This window comes from Lingula anatina, chromosome 9 (assembly GCF_051362555.1).
Source record: "Lingula anatina isolate TDL-2025a chromosome 9, LinAna3.0, whole genome shotgun sequence".
NCBI classification, from domain to species: Eukaryota; Metazoa; Brachiopoda; class Lingulata; order Lingulida; family Lingulidae; genus Lingula; species Lingula anatina.
Window position 1 is genome coordinate 17101711 of NC_141775.1, and position 20740 is coordinate 17122450.

A 20740-nucleotide genomic window follows, 5' to 3' on the forward strand; every position below is an offset into this window, starting at 1 on the left:
CTTTCTTCACTTCCCATATCGATGAGTGTTTTGGATATGATGAACTAGACTTTCTATCATTTATTATGAAAAGTTATTAAATAAAATACTTGTACCATTATATGACGGTATACTGTTTTACAAGACTTACATTAATAAGTAAACAGAGAAAAAAGGCCTAGCCTGAATATTTTTAAATATAAAACAGTTTGAACTTTTCAAGAATAGTATACATGAATGCACGGGGTCTTTCACCCCCCCTGGTTACACAATCACAGGACCAGGAGCTGCGTGTAAACTGCATGGTTTTCCTCTCAGCGGGTAAACAACCCACAAACATTGTCAACACATGAAGCATTGTCTACTGACCTTTTTCTTCAGTTACATTAAACGATAACATATAATATAATTATCCCCTGGTCTATATATATAATCTGAGACTTGTTATGAAATAAACGAACTTACCCTGAGCGAACTTGTCACAAGGATAATAAAAGCCTGGAAGTAGACCGCCCTGTTTTGTGTAACTCACGCTCTGGCTTCCACTGCAGCTTCTGAGACAAGCAGTTATTGAAAGCCTAGAAAAGGATACTTTGCCACTGCTGCACATGCGTGAAGTTATCAGGGACTCGATACCGTTGGACCAATGATAAAGGTATGCTTCACGCTGTCATTTTATGGCCAAGTGCAATAAACAAATCATCTTATTTTGAGGACGCCGACTGGCATCTCATATGGTCTACAATATCTTAACAAAGTGATTGGCGTTTTTGACGGTCCGTGTAACATTTATTATTATATCACTATAACTTCATTGTTGTACTTGTTGTAGTTGTTTATGTGTGCTTTCAAATACACTTTTAACCTGAATAGGAATCGCATTGAAAAGGTAAAAGACCTGCCCTGGTTCAAAAAAAAAATCTTTTGTTTATTTATTATATCCTAAAAGCCGTTCATATATATTAAAATATCAACATGATCCAAGCACTGCATGCTACTGCGTTGACAAGCCAGGGAACCGTAACTCGAAAGCAAACCTCTCGATTCCATAACTCGCCCATACTCGCCCCGTATAATACATTGTAGCCTCTATGTGATTTTCGCGATGCTTTCGAGATACGGAGCCCTGGTCTTCCATACACCTTTATACGTGTACACGTCACACGTCATCAACCGCCGTGCGTGCACTGGTTATAAGAGCGGTTACAAAAACAGCTAATCTAACTGAAACGTAATATTCCAGTGATTGTTTTGTAATATCTCGATGTCCGTCACACTACATGTATAGAAGGAGGTCAACAGTGTTTGGTTGATTTATTCACTGCCTAGTTCTGCACAATTAGTGTGTACTAAAAGTTTGCAACTGGTCGACGCCAAGTCATCTCAGTGGTCTACAATTACAATCGATCAGTCTAATCACCCTTTGTTTTTACGAAAGTTAATTTTGGAATTTACTTTAAAACAAGTTGTTTATTGACGGTTGCTTAAACCTCTGCGGACTTGTTTGTCATTGTATTGGCGTTCAAGACGTTTTGTCAAGTCAATTTACCGCGCTCAAATACATATGATGTCTTCAACCGTTCATTTATTATCAAACGACATTCGTTTTGTCTGTTAGAGATGCGTGTTTTCCACACTAATTTGGTCATAGTCGCCGATATTAAGCTGCAGTGAAGAAGATTAATGCTTCTCTTTAGCTCCTCTACTGCAGTGGGCAGTGTTCAATTTGTAGACAAACACGTAAACGCTTTCTGGTAATTGCTATCAAGTTCAGTCGAGACTAAAATGCGTCACTTTGCTCTTCTAAATTTAATTTTGTAATAACTGTTCACTCAACTTGGAAAAGAATCCCTTATCTATAGGGTATTGTTTCGCATATCGTGTAGCCACATGCCACAATGTTGCCTGCAAGAACTGATGGGGGTCAATGGAAAAATAATGACCAAAAATAGAATAAAATAAGTAAATAGATAACACCACATAGAACTCAGTTTCACCTGAATCCTCTAAGGACCTGTAAATGACCAGCAGCCTAATGACAATGGATGACCTCCAGAGCCTACTTGGCCCATTCACGGCCCTGTGCTGACCTCTAGCGGTGACTTATCTTGACTAGATTCCAAGCTGACACCGTGGATAGTCTCTCTGACCAGTGTCCACTGTCTCGACCAAAGTTAACGAATCCGGTCACCTGTCTTTATATTTCATGTTTCTAGACAGAATTTGTTCCCATTCCTTGTACAAGTCTGGCGACTGTGGGAGTTTGTAGAAAGACCAATACCCAATAGAACACGGGGGAGTGGGGGTATATTTAAAAGTTTTAATTGCATTTTTCGAAAATGAAAACCAAGTGATGTTAGAGAAGTTTTAAAATTCATTCGTCACGAAATAAAGACTCATTAAATTATAATAAACATAAACATTTTGTATATGTGTTCTACAATGCTGGTATAGTTCACGTGTGTTTAGATACAGTAGGTAGATAGATAGATAGATAGATGGATGGATGGATAGGTGGCAAAAGAAATGCAAAAAAAAAAAAAATAATAGAAAGATAGAAAGATAAAAGACAAAAAGACACGATGGTCGTGGAGATAGATATATGTATTCCTGTATGTGTCACACTTCTCGTACACCTGAATCTTCATGCCCTAAGGCAAACATGCTTTAGTGACAACGACAACACTGCCCTGGTTTACCCGAGGCAAAGCACGACTACACCAGCTCTCCGCTTACCCGCAGTGACTCTCCACAGCTGTGGAATTACTTGTCTGCTCAGGGCCTTATCCCTCTGGGGGCGATTCCAACGCTGTTTTTATTTTTCATTCCACACGTTAATCCAACTTTTTTAAGGTCAACACGAACCGTTTGGAGTTTTTGTTTCTTAGTCCATAATACTTCTTAATTTAACGAAGATCAAGAAACCGTCAGGAAGGTCAGCTTTAGTTTATTCAAACACTGACTACAACATCTTGCCCTAGTATCAGAACATCTGTTTATTTTTGCGGATCTAAAACACAAGGTGGTCATTCCAATATGCATATACATATCTTTGTAATTTGGCACAAAATCAAAAGTAATCATTTTCACGCTTTTTCTAATGCAATGTACTCCGTCTGACTGGCAATCAAGCCAAAGTTCAGTAAGTTTCACCTGAGAACACCTGAGAACACATGGGTACCTTCCAGGCGACGTTAACCTCATTACTCCATGTCTAACGTACACACTAGCGACATGCACTTGATGGCTGGTAAAGTGAGCTGTACACTTTTTTGTTTTTATACGTCTTATAGGGACAGAAAAGTAACTGAACTTATCAGTGTTTTCTGTAATATACTAATGCAGTAAGGATGACTTTCTCTTTGAATGTATATAATAAAAGAATATTACAATCGTCCATCAAGAGTAGACAAGCCCGAGCACTTATTGCTATAAAATAATAATAATAATAATAATAATAATAATAATAATAATAATAATTGCAGAGACTGAATAAATTGGAGATTGTTACTAAACTTACTGGAATATTTTAATAAATGCATTTCATCCTTGTTTACAAAATAACCTTAATTATGGCCAAAGGCAATAGATAAGGTTTAATAACAAATTGTTCCAGTCCAAGGTTACATTGCTTGTGGATCTATTCGTTTGCCACGCTGTTTTAGTTTGACATAACACATGTCTACTAAGAGGAAGATCAGGAAACCAAGACTTTGCTTCGATGGATGAACGCCGATAAATGGAGAACTTCCTTTACAGTCAGCACCAGTGTAACAAAATGAAGCCTAATAATGTCGTAGAAAAAAATGTGCTACGTTTTATAAGATGGACAAAGCCGTACGTGTCTTTGGGACCATTCCCACAGATATTTGAGTCGATCTATTTTTTTGGAAGTCTCACTAAATTGCTATCAAACTAACTGGCTTAAACGTCTATCACGCCTAGTAAAACTGTTAGGGGGTAATTATCTTTTACACCTATCTGATTCGGTAGGCGTGACAGACATTTAGCCCTCTTGAGCTGATAGCAATTTTGCGTGAACCCCCATCTAAGACTGGGTTCCCACAGATTTAGATCGATCCATCTGGATCGACCTAACTCCCTGGGGGTCCACGTTAAATTGCTGTCAGCCGAGCGCGCACGGAAGTTAATTATCCCCATACAGCTTTTAGAAGGCGGGACAGACATTTAAGCCGGCTAAGCTGACAGCAATCTAGTGAGACTCCCCGCGGGGATAGATCGTTCTAAAAATCTGAGGGATGCAGTCTAAGTATGGGAACCCAGTCTTTGAAACGACTCATCATTAGCTTAACTGGTAGAAAATGCATCTGCTTCGAAACAACACTGGACATTTTCTAATGTTGCATCAACAAAATAAGAACATTCCTCCTAGTTATAATACGTTAAAACAGCTACACATTTGCTTTACACCTGTCATTTTACTTGCAACAGCAGTACACCACCATGGACACGTTAACTGAATGCCTGTTAGTTCACTAGCAACAGTAGTACGTCGCCATGGAGACTGCAGCCATAAAATATCATTTTACTAGCAACAGTAGTACGTCACCATGGAGACAGCAGCCTAAAACCTGTCATTACGCCATTTTACTAGCAACAGCAGTGCGTCACCATGGACACATTAGCCTAAAACCTGTCAATTTCATAACAGCAGCAGCAACAATTAGACAAATTTTAGATTATGTCCATTTACAAACTGCAGCAGTGAATCACTATATGGAGAAATCAAAATGTGTGAATGCCCGTGTCCGTGTTTATCATATTGCTTGCTAGGGTGTTATGCCCTCCTAGTCGGGGAAAGTTTCCAAAATACATGAATCAACTTGCCAAACATACTTGACCTTACTACGCTCTTTTTCGTCAGGTTATTTCCTTCAATGCTATCCGCCAATTTGTAAGACGGCCAAGGAAAACGCGCAACAGATGTTGTTTGTGTTGTTTGCGAACAACTGAAGTAATTAACTGCTAAGGGTCTATACATCTCTTTACTGGCCATAAAAGCCGGCTGAGATTTAATAAAAAAAGAGAGAGAAATCTAGTTCTTCTCGCTGTATTCTTTGTCTGGCTACAGCAGGCTTCATTAATTTGTAATTAGACACTGGTAATTGAGTAAAGACTTTAAAAGGTTGCTAGCATCAATCTAACCCGTCATATTTCCGCCTTCCCCCTTTCACATCCATGACAATGAATATCAGACTTTTCTTTTGAAGCGCGGCCCTTATGCCCGATACGACCGACATTGCGGCCCCACACAGGCGCACCATGGATACTCAATGGTTAGCTGAACATGAACACGGGGAAGGTAGAAAATGAAGACGTATCATGCAGCGTGTCCCCGGAGCGGGTAATAAGCCCGTCTCTGCTGCAGTACACTACGGCGCCTCTTAATACCACCCGGCATAGTGAGAGCGGCAGATACGGCCTGCTACTGTAACACGATTCACTGATTTTATTTCTAAGATGGGTGATTAGGCGTATTAAATGAGACGCTATCTCCGTGAAATATTCTTCCGCTCCAAAACTGATTGATCATATATGAGACGTGCACTCTGAGTTTGCCTGCTTCACAACAACACTCTGCCTGGCCAGAAATGATACGAGGTTTAGGGGGTGTGTGAGGGGCGGGGGCGGGGGTGGGGGGTGCACAACTAGTACAGGGTTAGTGGGTTTGGGTTTGGGATGACCAATGGTTTGGGGGTAAGTGGGATTATGATGGGTGGTATATACTGGTACAAGAGATATATTAGTAATGGTTAGGGGGGTTTGGGGTGAGTTGGTGGACAACTGGTGCTGGGATATGGGGGGTAGCGGGTTTAGGGGATTAGTGGACTACTTGTACAGGGGTTAGGGTGGGTAGATTACTAGCTATAGTACAAGGGTTTTGAGGTTAGAGTGGGTTGGGCTAATAGTACGAGGGTGAATTAAGAAGTAAGAGGTGGAGTGGAGTGCATTAGTATCGGGGGTTAGGGGGTTTAAGGGGTTAAGGGGTGAACTGGAGTACTAGTGTAAGCTTAAACTGCAAAGTCCAGATTTACGTTCAGTGTAAGTAATACACCTGTTTGTGGCGAGGATGACGGGATGAGATGGGTTGTCTGTAAGTAAATCTGGACTCCATGGTAAGAAGGGTGCTATTTCCTGGAACACGCATTATTCTACGTTACGAAATTGAAACATAACGCCCTCATCAACGTCAGTCTACTGAATGCATGTTCTGGAAATAATCGATCCTATTATTCAGCATCGTTATCCGAAACACGCACCATAGACGCTTGGCATTTAGTGCCCGTTTAGATACATGAAAAATAACGGAAATTATTTTCAACTTGCTCCATAATTCAGGTAAGTTATCCGGCGCATTATCCCGAGTTAGTTCACGTTTAGATTCTCATATGTCTTCGATTTCGCTTTAACTGTTCTCTGATTAGATACACCAAGTCATAAAAAAACAGCGTGTTACCAGTTGGTTTCCTTGTGCGGCTGTGAATCGCTGATGAAGCGGTGTGCGTAACAACTGACACGAGATACCGCGAGAACTCAGCTGACCTTATCGTACATACCAATTACACTGGGTGTCAGGTATTTTAAAGGTACATTTGAACCGAGCGTAGATGATGCGTGGATTCCCAGGAACGCATATTTACTATTTCTACTATCTTTATGTTACTCAAGTAAAGCCTACATGCCAAGGGATACATCGAATTAATCACTCAATCAGCCATAAAATAGCTTAAAACTGCATTTTCTTCAAATTTTGGTCGTAAGTTTGGTCTACTTCTCTGGCCTAGGTATCTACTCCGTTTATAAACAGCACAGAAACAAGCAGAAAATTACATTAAATTATCATTTGGTATGAAACGACGGCTGTTAGTATTTCTATAAGTTATACCATTTGAAAGTAAACAACTATAGTTACATTTGGTTGACTAATACATCTTTTAATAAAAATCCTTAAGTGTTCGTCACTCTGTATTAATTCAAGGTAAGAGATATTGAATAAGTTACAAAAGTCGTTGAGGAAGGGTTCTCTCAACCTAGACTACACCAGGCCACAGTAGAATTGACTTTAATATCGCAACCAATCCAAGTCTTATAAGACAATAAGACGAAGTATGGAAGCTGCGGTATCAGTGTGACCAAACTAAGATCACGTGCCATTTAGTGCTTTGTTGACCACCGGTTTGCGTTCCTATATAAAGCTACAGTGATCGAAGCATTGTTTATAACTGTACCCATCCACGTGTTTCACTGGCCCCTATCTATATCTAGACGGCAACATGGACTTTGGTCTACGTTTAAAAACAGTTAAAATGCGTCATGACGCTCCTCAATGTTGTAGATGTCTTCCTCCCGTTAACGTTCCGTGTTCGCAGATACACATTAATTATCTGTCGTTTGCTTTTGTTTCTTTGATTTTAGAAAATAACAGGAATCCAATGCACATATATATGCAAGTCCCCGAGTTATGACCGGGTTGACTCTTTTATACATACACATGTATTTGTCAGTCTGACCAATTAGTCGATCGGCTATTTATCTTATGGGTCCGGCTCTTTGTTTTTTAATATATCTGTCACACACAGTTCTGTAGACATTCCTAAGTATGGACAAAAAAGAACATGTATTCAGACCTACAGGAAGACAGAGTTAGACAGACAGACAGATAGATATCAAAACTCGCGTACGCCACAAAATGTCCATGTATTTTCCAGAGGAAAACTGGAATCTATTGCCGTCTATCCACGTACTAATCAGTCGTCAACAAGAATTTATACTAACGTATGGGTGAGCCAACATGCCATCATTTCGGACCCATTCCCATATAGACAACATCGGTCTACAGGTGCGTGAAACGACCCAAAACTGCTGGGATTCTCACAGATGGCAATCACTTTAACAGATTAACAAGCTCCTGGCGTTCAATAGAATGCAGCAAAGATGATGATTATAAAAGTACATTGGAACAAAAGGAGGAGGTTCCCTGCAGAGCTGGGTCGAATTGCGTGGATCACTGGTGTGTCTGTGGGGTCCTAGTCTGGTTGGCATATGACCAACCCATTCTCCGTTAAACTAAAAAAAAATCCTCCTCTAAGAAACGACAGCGTTCTCTAGTGTTTTAAACCCCGCTTGAACAAGGCAGACAGACGTCGTTTAACACATGTTGTTATGCCCAGTGGACAGTTTACACAGTTTTAAACCAAAAAGGTATCACATAAGAACATATTAGTTCCACCGAGAGAAAACACTTTGGCAGAATAATCCATTTTAAAGCATCACTGGGGATAAAAACGCAGTTAAATGGTACCACTAAGGTTTTTGTATATTATGAAAACTAGGAGGACTCACCAAATGCATCCGTTCATGCCGCAGCCAGTAGCAGTTGTGACGAAAACGGGGAAAGGTGGCCACTGTCGGTTCCCAATATTCAGCAGGGAAAGCGAAGCACAAATACAGATACTTCTAGCCTCATAACCATACATAAAGTATAGATAAATGCCACAAAAGAAATGAAATAATTAAGATTTCAAACATATGTTGATCGGGGCGTTTACTCTAACTCATATTACAAGATATTTTTTCATAAACTTTTGTTCGGAATAGCATAACTATACACCACTAATTATTGGGGGGGGGGGGGGGGGGGTAGAACTAACTGAACCTTTTTCGTCCACTCTGGGTAAAATTAGATCTTGGACAGTTTCATTGTAAATGTTCCACTTTTTCAGAAAGCCCCCCCTCTTGAATTTGCAGGCTACGGATCATAAATAAAGGAAATAAATATAAAGATAGAAAAAGATGACTTTGCATATGTATGATTAAGCTCTCTGACACAAATGAAACTTATGGAAGTATAAACAGCACTATAAAATATCCTTGACAATCTGGATCTGTAGGAAAACGACCACACCTTGATAATTTTAATCGTTTGCACTTTTGACAAGTAATCCATATGTATTGTGGCTGCTTTCAATCGATATCAAGGCACTCTTTGTGCAATCTAAACCTTGCGTGACTTACTTTAAATATTAAGAAAGAACTATAACCAAATATTTCCAGGCATGCATTTTGCCTTTTTTTGTGATTGTAATTTCCTATGGAACGTTCTGACTCTACACCTTTTAAAGAACTGTCCTTTGCAGCCGCACACGTAACGACTGATTAAACTGCTGCTTCCCACGTTTATTCTTGGAAAAATACACAGATATCCTTCCGCTTTCGTGCAAAAACAGTCGATTTCAATATCAGCTTCTCGCATTGTGTAATCCACTTTGATAAATTAGTCAAACATTTTCAAAAGGAACATTTTACGCAATAATTTCCTGTGTGCACTGCATCGTACAATGTTGACAACAAAGACGATTTTTTCCGCGTGAAAGTACGTTTATGTAGGATAATAAGATCTACAAACGGTGATGTGTGTAATGTCTGTGTGTGGGCTGTTCTTTATGACAGGAAATATAAGACAGCTAATGAACAGATAATGTTTTACCATACAATAAATACCTGGATGCACCAATTTGACACCTGATATATCGTTTTTGACTGAATGATAAATATCTTTCTATAAATAAATACTTCTTGAATATTTTAAAGTAAATATGACACCAGTCACTACCCACCTACTTTTAAAAAATTTATTGCAGAAATGTAATATTTATTTACAGCAGAAAATATATAATAAATATTAACCCTCTCTCACACACTCACATACACACACACACACGCGCGCGCGCGCGCGCGCACACACACACACACACCAATACCTTAACAGTATACAATAAACAAAATAGAGAAACAATACTACAAAGTACAGCAATACTAACAAAAAACACAAAGACTTTACAGACATGGACAATGAAAAAAATACAGGGTATAGTCAGGTTAAAAAACTACCCCACCTACTTGGCGTGGACGCTGGCTGGGAAGGGAAAATAGTGATATCCGTCGACATATGCAAATAACTATACAGAACATAAGCTGTAAAACAACATGATAACCGCAAATAATTCACTTCGACTTAAAATGAATCTTGCAATTGTTAATTAATAATACTGTAACATTTGGACGATTGGAATGAGAACAATACTTAATATTTAATATTCTATTTCATAAGCAACGTTGCACTCCAAACTCTGCTGAGCTTTAATCATTCTTTAAACCCAGTATATTTCTTGTTTTTTTTTTTGCCAAAGGCTTCATTGTGCTTCTTTGCCTGCAGTCTTCATAATCAATAATGTACTGGAGACAGACAGCCTTAACCCATTCCCACCAACCAAGTAAAATATACTTGCATAATCTTTCAAAACTATAGCTAATTAAAAGACAAATTAAGAGTTGCTTCCTAACTCCATTGTAAACATGAGAGTAAATACATCATGTACTGTATGTTGCAGAAGCGTTCATTTAGAATATGCACACCATGACTGCGCCTGGTTCTGTCATTTCAAACAGTCCCGGATGCTCTCCGGTGCCACGAATGGATTTTTTCACTGAAAATGCTCTACGCCGCACACGAAAAAAACAATACAACAACAAAGAAAAAAAAAAACTGAGATATTACATAACGGAAAGCGGAGGAAGAATCACGGAGGGACTATTTCAAAGATCAAAGGCAGTATTCTGATACTTAAGTCAAAATGTGTCATGCGTTCCTATGTTTTAAAGGTTGAATGGCGTTCAACATTAACAGAGGAAGTTGCGGTGGAGGATTAATATCCGCTGGGCGTCTTTGTAATGACCAGTATTCCAGGTTCTTCCTTCCTGACCTCCCTGTGTACTGTGTAATGTAGCTACTTCACATAAACAGTATCCCCGCCCACACCACCGCTGTGCTGGAGTAGACACATCCGAACCTATACAATGCATGGTGAAATGAATCCGTCACGGCTATCTTGATATTTTTTTCTTCCACTTAAACTCTTTGCGGCTATATATTTAGTTCCGATATTTGATATGAGAAGTCAATAAATGGTTAGATGACAGAGAACCTTCTGTGTGTTTGTGTTTTATTATATTCAGCTATGACTCTGATACGAATGCGTAGGATATGAGTAGTCTAAAATAAAGCATTGTTATGCCGACAATGAAACGTATGACATCTCAACATCGTGTGGAATCAGCTACCATCGCAGTAAGCTAAGTTTAAAAATAGTTCTTTTCTTCCATTTAGAATGAAATTTACTACAAATCAAAATGTATCATGAAAGGTTATTACTTTAATAGTTGGTAAACATGATAGAAGGAAATACATATACCAACACTGAAACTGGTAACCTCACATAGATGATCATTATAATTTAAATGACTATAATGAAATCTATCCAGGAAGAAAAAATCCCAGCACACAAACATAAACTATTTACACAAGTGAAGTTGGTGCGGTGAGCCAGGAAAAGTACACACGCTGGACAAAAGAAGTGTCACCCCCTGAATCAGAGTAATCAAAGTTATTAACCTGAAGAGGCGGAATATAAGCAATGTCAAAATATCGATACAGTTGTATTGTTCAGTCAGAACCGTTTCTTTTGTGAAATTTGATGTTTATAAAATGATACCAGGAGCATATCATTCCACAGTTATTTATCTCCCCCAAAGAATTGGTTCAGAAGGATAGACACTTCCATTGTCCAGTGTGTGTATATCACAAATGTCTCCAAACCCCTCCTCTAGGAACTTTGCGTGTTTACCCCCTTCACCGCCCCCCCCCTTTCCCTTCCCCCTTCCTGGCTCTAACTGTCACTGCCGTGTGTGTGGGAGTCCTAATGAACTCGTTTTTCATTAAGCATATTGAATGCCTAAAGAGTGAATCGTTGCTGTTTAATTCGTGGTCCAATAGCATGATTTCATAAGTTCAAACTATAACAATCATGGTTGCGTAAAAGTGCCGTTGTGGCAGGCAGTTTTTGGTAGGGGTACATGTCTAACAATGTCGGCGTGCATGCACTTACATGTTAAACCAAACCACTGATAACGCCAGTGATTCTCGGCACAATACGCCATAAGAAAGACTGAAGACAAACACTCATTGACAGAATACCTGCTGGAACATCAAATATAACTATGAGCACTTAGAACTGAATGGAAGGTTAACTTAAGACAATAGCAATTATATACATTAAAGGGATAACAACTGTTCGTATGAGATCCATATTTCACAATAAATACAATGTAAATTACTCATAGAAATATAATTAATTTTATTTACACATGGCTTCCCTCTGAAAAAAACTCTTAGGAGATGATTACAAAAAAAAAAATTAGAAAAAACTGGGACTAACTATGAATGTCCGAAGCATTAACTATTGGTAAGTGTAGGAGATCATGGTGAATCCATTTTTGGACAACATGAACAATGGGTATCTCTTGAAGTTATTATAAGCCCGAACGGCTGTTTTTTTCCTTATGCATATAACTGGGATACCATAATAAAATTAATTAACAAATGAATGAATGTATGAGTGATAAAATAGCATGAACTGAGGTATATTCTCGCCAACTCTAGCCAGAAACGCTACCTGAGTGAAGATGAAAACGCAAGTTTTATCTTTAATCAAAATACCAAAAAGTGAGGTTGCGCTTCCAAAATACAAACGCACAAGAATACCTAGATACCAGGCGTTGTTGAGTTATTTGTGGAAAGAGATTTGTTTACCATGTAAAACTTGAGCCCACGCACACTACCAGTAAACGTCAATCAATAGCCGTTTTTACTGGACACTATGGGCATGTTTTGATATGGGGGAAACTATATTCTGGCCGGGGTGAAGACATATAGGCTTTCATGTATTTCAGTGCCCTTGGAAAGTTATTGCCTCTGCAAATACCTTGCAAGTTTACAGCATATTGTGCATGCAGCATTTTGGGTCTATACATAAACACAATACATGCAATGAAACATACTCATTGGAATATACGTTATTGTATTAGCCCTAATGAATATGAGCATTGCTTTTTTCAGAGTTTCATGTAACTGTCATTGGAACATTTCTGGATCCCAAAGAGCTCAGATCCTTTCCTCAGCTATGCCGTGCTTGGGGTGTTTAAACCTTAAAGATAATTACTGCAGAATATCAGCCATATCATAGCAACTAAATCCCTTTCTGATGGCAAACTATTGCCTTCCATCTTCATTCTGCTAAAATGGTCGATGCAATGAAATTATTCCAAGTCTTATATTATAGCATAAATGGATATCCCATTGCACGACCTTCGCGTTTTCTCCTATATTACAACGAGTTCATCAAACCTAATATCCCAGTCCAATTAAGTGTGCTCACGCAATAGCTCTTTCAATTAGTGACCAACCATAGAAAGAAAGATTAATCTCTGCAGTATTCATAACGTTACGTGGACTAAAATGCCAGCCCCTGCGTTCACAAGCGTGCCGTGTCAGTACTTGGTAAACCTACTCAAGACAAACCCCTGACAAGCTTTTCTGTGATGGAGCTTTAGAACTAATAATATAAAAAGGCAAAAATTAACTATATTCGTAATATTGCAAGCGAAAATTGAACGGCAAAATCAATGACTGTTGTACAGCATCCAAAACGGCGGTAATCACCTCAATACTTCCTTCAGTCGAAGACGTGAACCTGTATTTTAACACTGCGTTATTGCTAGATTTTTGCCATTCCGCGAATCTTTCAAATGAGAAAGGTAAATGTTGCTTACTACATTTATCTACATCCAAGCATCGAAAGGCATATGTTCACCAAAAGTAACTTACCAGACAGTGAAGACTCCACCTTCTTCTTCACTGCGTAATAGTCAATTACTCGACATGATTCTTTGTGCGCTTCTCCATTGCCATCAAGGCACTATTGTCAAGTGATTCAGCCAGGATAGCACACTGAACTTGACCTTGACTCGGGTTCACATGACCTCTGACCTCTGACCCTGTCTCTCTCACCTTGGACTAAGTTCTAAAAACATGATGTAATGAAGCCCGCTTGTAACACAGAAATCAGTAATGTCACTTTAGAGTACAGCTGCGCCGCTGAATGCAAACAGGACCGACGATATGAGATATTTTACCTGGACCACGTTGGATCACCCTGTTGACCTTGTATGACTTGCTGCTGCAATCAGATGACGTGTTCTGACGCAATACTCCCCATTGGCTCGCTGGCGTTAATGTAATAATAAAACCAGGGAGAATTGGATTAAGGGAAGACTCACGCTGGCACGCGCGATTGTGAAGTGATTATTCCGTAGGTTCCTTCAAGCCTGGTTAACTTCATTGTGTCCGAAATAAAATAAAGATTGATTATACCAATGTTTTGATCACAAATGTGTTGAACAGGATTTGGGGGGGGGGGGGGGGAAGCCGCTGTCAATTTTCCACCCATGTGTGTCAGAGTAAGGAATTGGAATCGTTGAAAGCTGAGGTAACAATTAACAGCTAGAAAACCAGCGCAAACAGACAGATATCCAGAAACACAGACACTAATACAGGGAAAGCTTAAAGACTCTTTCACTGCTTGCCTTTTAAGTTAAAAGGATATTTGAATGGACTCTGTTATTATATCAAGATGTCTTACTGGCGCTTAAAGTACATGAACTGCCATCATAACCTTGTGAGAAACACGTAAAAACATCATGTACAGCCATACATACTGAAGGCAAAACATTGTTTTGGGGGTTACTGCCCGGAAACAAATTTCATTTTTTTTTTGTTGATCCTTGAGGTAAAAATGCTCATGTTTACTTCAGCGATTGGCCGGGAACTCAAGGTTAAGGTGTTAATTACGGCGAGCTGACAGCCCAGCCTGGAGCAGCTTTGAACTTAAGATCACAGTTGTTAAACCGTAGTCGTTTGACAGATAGTTTGGCCCGAGGGTTTTGCCATTCGTCTGTCCAAGTTCCTGTAAGCTACCTGCTCTCCAAATACACAGTCCCATTACATGTAACCAGATGCGCCTTCAAACGACTCTCAGATTTCTTAATAGACGGAACGACATTATAAAATCTATTTTGGTTTCGCCAGTTAAATGTCACTTCCAGTGGTCAGGTAGTAACCCGACCTCGACTTGAACAGGAGATGAACGATCATTACCAGATTCTGTTACAGATGCATTTGGCTGACGAAGGCAGACCAAGGGAATTGCCCTGAAAACCCCTAATTAAGTATGCGGTCGTTGTTTTTGTCATTGCTATGTATTTGATTCAGTCTAATAATTTGTATGTTGGAGCACTGCTAACTTCTGGAAGCACTTCAAGAGGCAATTTGCCTGACATATGCATAAATAATAGCAAACCTGATTTTCCATTTGCATTTTGATGTCACGTTTGATTTCCGTCCAAATTGATAAACGACCAACAAAAAACAACAATCAGTAGACGAGGAACAACAAGGGGAGCATCCTTAGTATTCCAGACGGGGTTGGCCATTTTTTGGGGTGAACCTGAACAAAAACGCAACAGAATTTATTTGTTCATCATATATTTCTTTGAGGTCCCCAAAGCACCATACTAAAAGTCCCATATCATCCGTGCATGGGGAACGTGAAATATTCAAAATGGCCGCCAATCACCATAGAAATATACGCTCTAGCGAACATGATCCTACATCATACCATTATTTCAGCCATATTATGTACGCGCACTACACATTTGTCTATGAGGTCAACTTTATATAATGAATTACAAACTTGCGCCGTTAATTTGGTACAAATAGCCAGCAGCATATGACCTTAAAATCGCTTGGGATATCATTTAATCACGGTGATTTTTAGGTAAGAGATTGAATCATGTGGAGAGAAAGTTTACAGAGAAAATTACGCTTAGGTATATCACAAGCATTTGCTCATCTAAAGCGAGGTCATGTTTGACAGCAGCGCTTTATTGATTCCAATAGAAATATCTTAATGGAAAATGCTTTACAAAATTGATATGAATAGAAACTGATCAAAAACACTATCATTAGTGCACCTTGCCCAACTTTGCGCTGACTCAAGCAGTTAATTAAGGCAGAAAGAGATAATATGAAGCTGGTAAGTCGAATTTTCAGCCTCACCGCTATCGTTCTGTTCACACGATGTGGCGCCTACTGCTAAAATATCTTCAAATCGTCTGTACTTTTCACAGCTGTTGTCCCATAAATCAAAATAATTACATAACGATTATGCTGTCCTTGAGCGGAATGTCAAAACAATTTGAAAACACCAAACTATTAAGATAGAATCTCTCTTTAATAGACGTTTATGTACTCCACAAAGCTGACATCCGATGACATTTCACAATTCAAAGCTATTACTTTTTATGCGATACAACGGGCCATTAGCTAATCTGATTCTCGTCATAGTCGCCTCGTTTCAATGACCAAGTGAGGCATATCGGCTGACAAATTGCATCTAGACTTGTTGCCTCCAAAACACCTTTTCACCTAAAATGGCGCCTGCTCCACTCGGAGGCGCCAGCTTATAGCGTGCTTTACGGTCAATGACACTGTGGGTAATGCAGGAACCAAGAGAACATTAAAACTATATCCAGTTTGAATATTGAGTAACGGTTCTTTTAGCAACAGTTTTCAAAGGCAACATTCCAGTTTCTTGTCTAGCTATCTAATGGTACCTCGAACAAGTTATTTCAAGATGATGGGGATTTTTAAAATAATAAATTATCGCATACCGGTTGTAGTCTGACAGCAAGCTGTGAAGAGTTGCGTTGGTAATTGTTCATCAATAGTTAACCCTATTGTTGAGCAGATAGTCGATAGTTTAACAGTGTGTGGTTAATGATTTCCTTGTTCTCCAGCTCCGGGAAGACGCAAAAACATGGACGTACGTCTCTTGTGATTTTCACATTTGCAGTTTTTTTTACGAAGATAGAAGGATTTTGTCAGACCCTAAGTGTAAACATATTTTCGAATTTTAGACCAGTCTTCAGGGCTAAGCTTTCTCCTGTGATATCGACATCCTTGTTGGTCAAAGTGCGACAATCATTGATCACTGTCAAAATATGTCATTGTCAAAATGGATAAAATTAATAATTGCGTTTATATATGAGAGTTTTATATTTTATAATTGTTTAAGAAGACCATCGACCTGTGTAACAAGACTGGAAGTAGTCCGTTCCCCATAAGTTTGTACAGGTGACATTCGTCCCATACACTAACCCCTATACTCCGACTAACCCTAACCTGTACTAATCATATGGGAGCTGGGATTCAATTCCTAGGACTACCATTCCTGTCACACCGGTATGATAGCCGCCTATGATAGCCGTCTATCGCTCACACCCCTGCAGTAAAACAATGGACTATAAAAACTAAAATTCAATTTCTGTGAACTGCAAACAGTTATCTGTCATTGTGTCACAGATAATTCAAGTAGTCAACTAGCTACATGTACCCACGTGGCACCATAACACCAACATCACGATAACCACCACCACCAACAATAACTTAACAATAACAACAATAACAGCAACATAACACCCACATCACGATAACCACCACCAACAACAACTACTTAACAATAACAACAATAACATCAACATAACACCAACACCACGGTAACCACCACCAGCAACAATATCTTAACAATAACAACAATAACATCAACATAACACCAACACCACGGTAACTATTACCAACAACAATATCTTAACAATAACAACAATAACTCCAACAAGAAGAGATATAAGAATATGTATATGAATACAAATGAAATCAAATATTTGTTCCTCCAACTACTGCGTAAGCGTACATTTCACCTGATATTCCTGATAGAAATATTATTTCGAAACATCATTTGTTATCAATACCCTTGAAATTTTTATAATCATTTCATTCTAGAAAATTCCGTATTCGTGTCGGCAAAGACAACATCAATCAGAAAACCACAGTAAACGCCAGATGATCAAACTCAGCAAAGGTAAAAACATGTCACCGATTAATGAACAGTGTATCAACTAAATGGCGTAAATGGCGGATTACGACAATCATTTGAACTGGTTTAGTCTATTTCCTTAGAAAACAGGCTCTCTTGGGTTCCCTGGCAATGATTTTACCCCAATGCCTCGCCGCTGGAGGGCGCACTTCCTGCTCAACAGTAACAGGGAGTCTCGGGCGGTGATGTTTTACCGTCGCTTTATTAGTTCAGGAAAACTGAAGGCTGTTACATATGTTCTTAGTGCACAGTGATTTTAATAATGATATAAAACTATCCTTAACAAATGATTTTGATTTGTCACTTCTATCTCAGGGAAAAACGTGACCGATGCTCTTATCTGAATGACCGGTTACAGCAGTATTCTCTGATGTAATAGACTGGGTTCCCACATCTAACTAACAGGATCGATCCATCTCCAAGGGGTTTCTCGCTAAATTGCTTTCAGCTTAAGTGGCTTATTTGTCTGGCACGCCTACTGAAGCCGCTAAGTGTTCGACACCAATAAAATGTCAAAAACAATTCAATAAGCGAACCTTGGACTGACACAATTATTTTTTGTGTAGCAAATGACACTTTTAAATTTATGATTAATATCAATAGACTACACAGATGAATTATATATGAAATGATGTATGAAATGTTTAAATTTGAAATTTTTATGCATAATAAAACATGACTCTAACATTCTTCACGAGAATAAATACCGCAAGTTTTTCTATCAGAGGTACCGAGTGATTCAATCTATTATAAGCTTCCATGTTTTTGTTTTATATTTTGCTATTATGACTAGCAACCCAAACTTGCCGCCATTCTTTATTACATGAAAGGCATACCAAAATGACGAATTACGCAGAGGCCAATGCGACGGGTTTTACTCGACGCAAATAATACCCTCGAAACTAATGATGATTTCGTTTTTAGCGCACGGTCGCGATTTGCGAGGCTTTCGAGATATGGGATAGCAAAGAATCGCCATGCTTGCGCCCGCTCGCAACGAGCGATGCTCTCGAGATACAGGCCCAGCTTGTTTCCACTATACGCGTGCGTAAATCTGACCTCAGATAACCAATATCGACGGGTGAAAGTGCCCTAGAGCTGAGACAGACAAAATATCCTGTAGCCCGTCATCACATCACCGGGGTCAGCCGTACTTTTACAGTGCATTTCCAGGACAGTAATTCCACTTCGCATGCAATTAATTTTCAAATGTGTAAAATCTCAGATTCAGTGGCAAATCGTTGCAGTTCTATTCATTTATCTATAAATTGTGTTTTGTCGTTAGCGCTAATTGAGCTTGCACTTGCCAAAGTCCGCGGTAATTAGATAAATGGACGAAAAGGAAACATAGCACATACGTCAGTGTGAGGAGTCGTCACGTGCAGTATCGATGGAAGGAATTGTTATTGATTATCTATGAAATTCAGAAGTAAGTAAATCAACTGAAGCGACTCAGAGGAATTAGAGCGGAGGAAATTGTCCGTGTTATAATTGAAATCAGTTCGTCATAAAACACCCCGTCTATTCCCGTTGAGCGTTTTTTAAGCAAATTGGCATTGATTTTTCATTTTATTGTGATCGATTCAATCCAAAGCTATTCTGTAGGCTGTCACCTCCCTCTAGCCTATTTTATCGCCTAAAACGACGTGTTTCGTGAAACCTCATGACCCATGTACGTGCAAAAGTAACACGTCAAAAACGTGGAGCCACCGGGTCTGGAGATAAAGACTCCGTTCACATGAAAAATCTTTTTTTCTAAAAATCTATTTTCTATTCGCGGTATCTTGTGATCACTCCGAGCACAGCCGAGAATTAATTACAGCTTTGGAAGTAACTGGCTCGCGCTGCCAGTAATTACGCCGCGGGATATTCAGGGCACAGACCGTGATCACAAGATACCGCGAATAGAAAATGGATTTTTTTAGAAAATAGACTTTCCATGTGAACGGTCCCTTAGTCTGGGTTCCCATACCTACATCGATCTAACAGGTTCGATCCGTCTCCAGGGGGGGTTTCTAGCTCAATTGCTTTCAGTTTAAACGGGTTAAATGTCTGTAGTCTACTGGTACGCTAGCTTCAGTAGTCGTACCAGACATCTAAGCTGCTTATGCAGATTGCAATTACCCTCGAAGATAGATCGGTCCATAGTCAATACGATAGGGTCTGGGAAAGGTCCCACGGATATTGTACCAGCATACTTGAATAACATGACGCTGATGTTACTTATATGGAGCTTAAAGGCTTCTAGTCGATGCATCATCATTGTGTGATGAGGAAATGCCAGTGTTAAATAATGACGTTCTGGATCAAAAAATAAATTACTTCCTGGTATATTAAGCTTACTACTGAACAACGCACGCTTCAAAAAACAGATCACAGCGCCGCCCCACGGCTGTTTCCAATATACATGGGCCCGCCTTACTTACTAACCTATTATTATTAGTTCAGGAGGGGCCTGACCACCACTCTTCGATTTCTGAAAACCCAATGGCCCCTCTTGAAATCAGAATTGTGCCTAGATTAATCATATTTCTAAACTGTACCAAATGGCACCGCCCCCCCTCTAAAATACTAAAATTTTCCAGGCCCTTCAGCAGGCCCCAAACCCCAGACCAAGGGAGGGGGGGGAGAGGAGGGCTTCACATCGGCGGACCCCCCATCAAATTATTCTGGATCTGCCCCTGTATAAGTTTAACATACATGTAGGTGTTCAATATGATGACAAGCACGTATAAATGGGACACTGGGCGAGCCACTGGAGACTATTCCTATCTGTATGATCTGGTGACCAGTTCATCCAGGTCATTTACAGAGTGAAAGGTCTCATGTGGAGAAATCAACGTCGGTCAGTT

General features: G+C 39.4%; 1 protein-coding gene across 1 annotated transcript in view; it reads right to left on the reverse strand.

Annotated features, from left to right (window-relative positions):
* LOC106178005 (G protein-coupled receptor dmsr-1) overlaps window positions 1-525 on the reverse strand; it is a 43952-nt gene extending 43427 nt beyond the window's left edge. Inside the window, exon 1 of the mRNA XM_013560980.2 lies at window positions 445-525. The gene's annotated coding sequence lies outside the window, so the exon portion shown is untranslated. The remainder of the gene's footprint in view (window positions 1-444) is intronic.
* Between the last annotated feature and the right edge of the window lie 20215 nt (window positions 526-20740).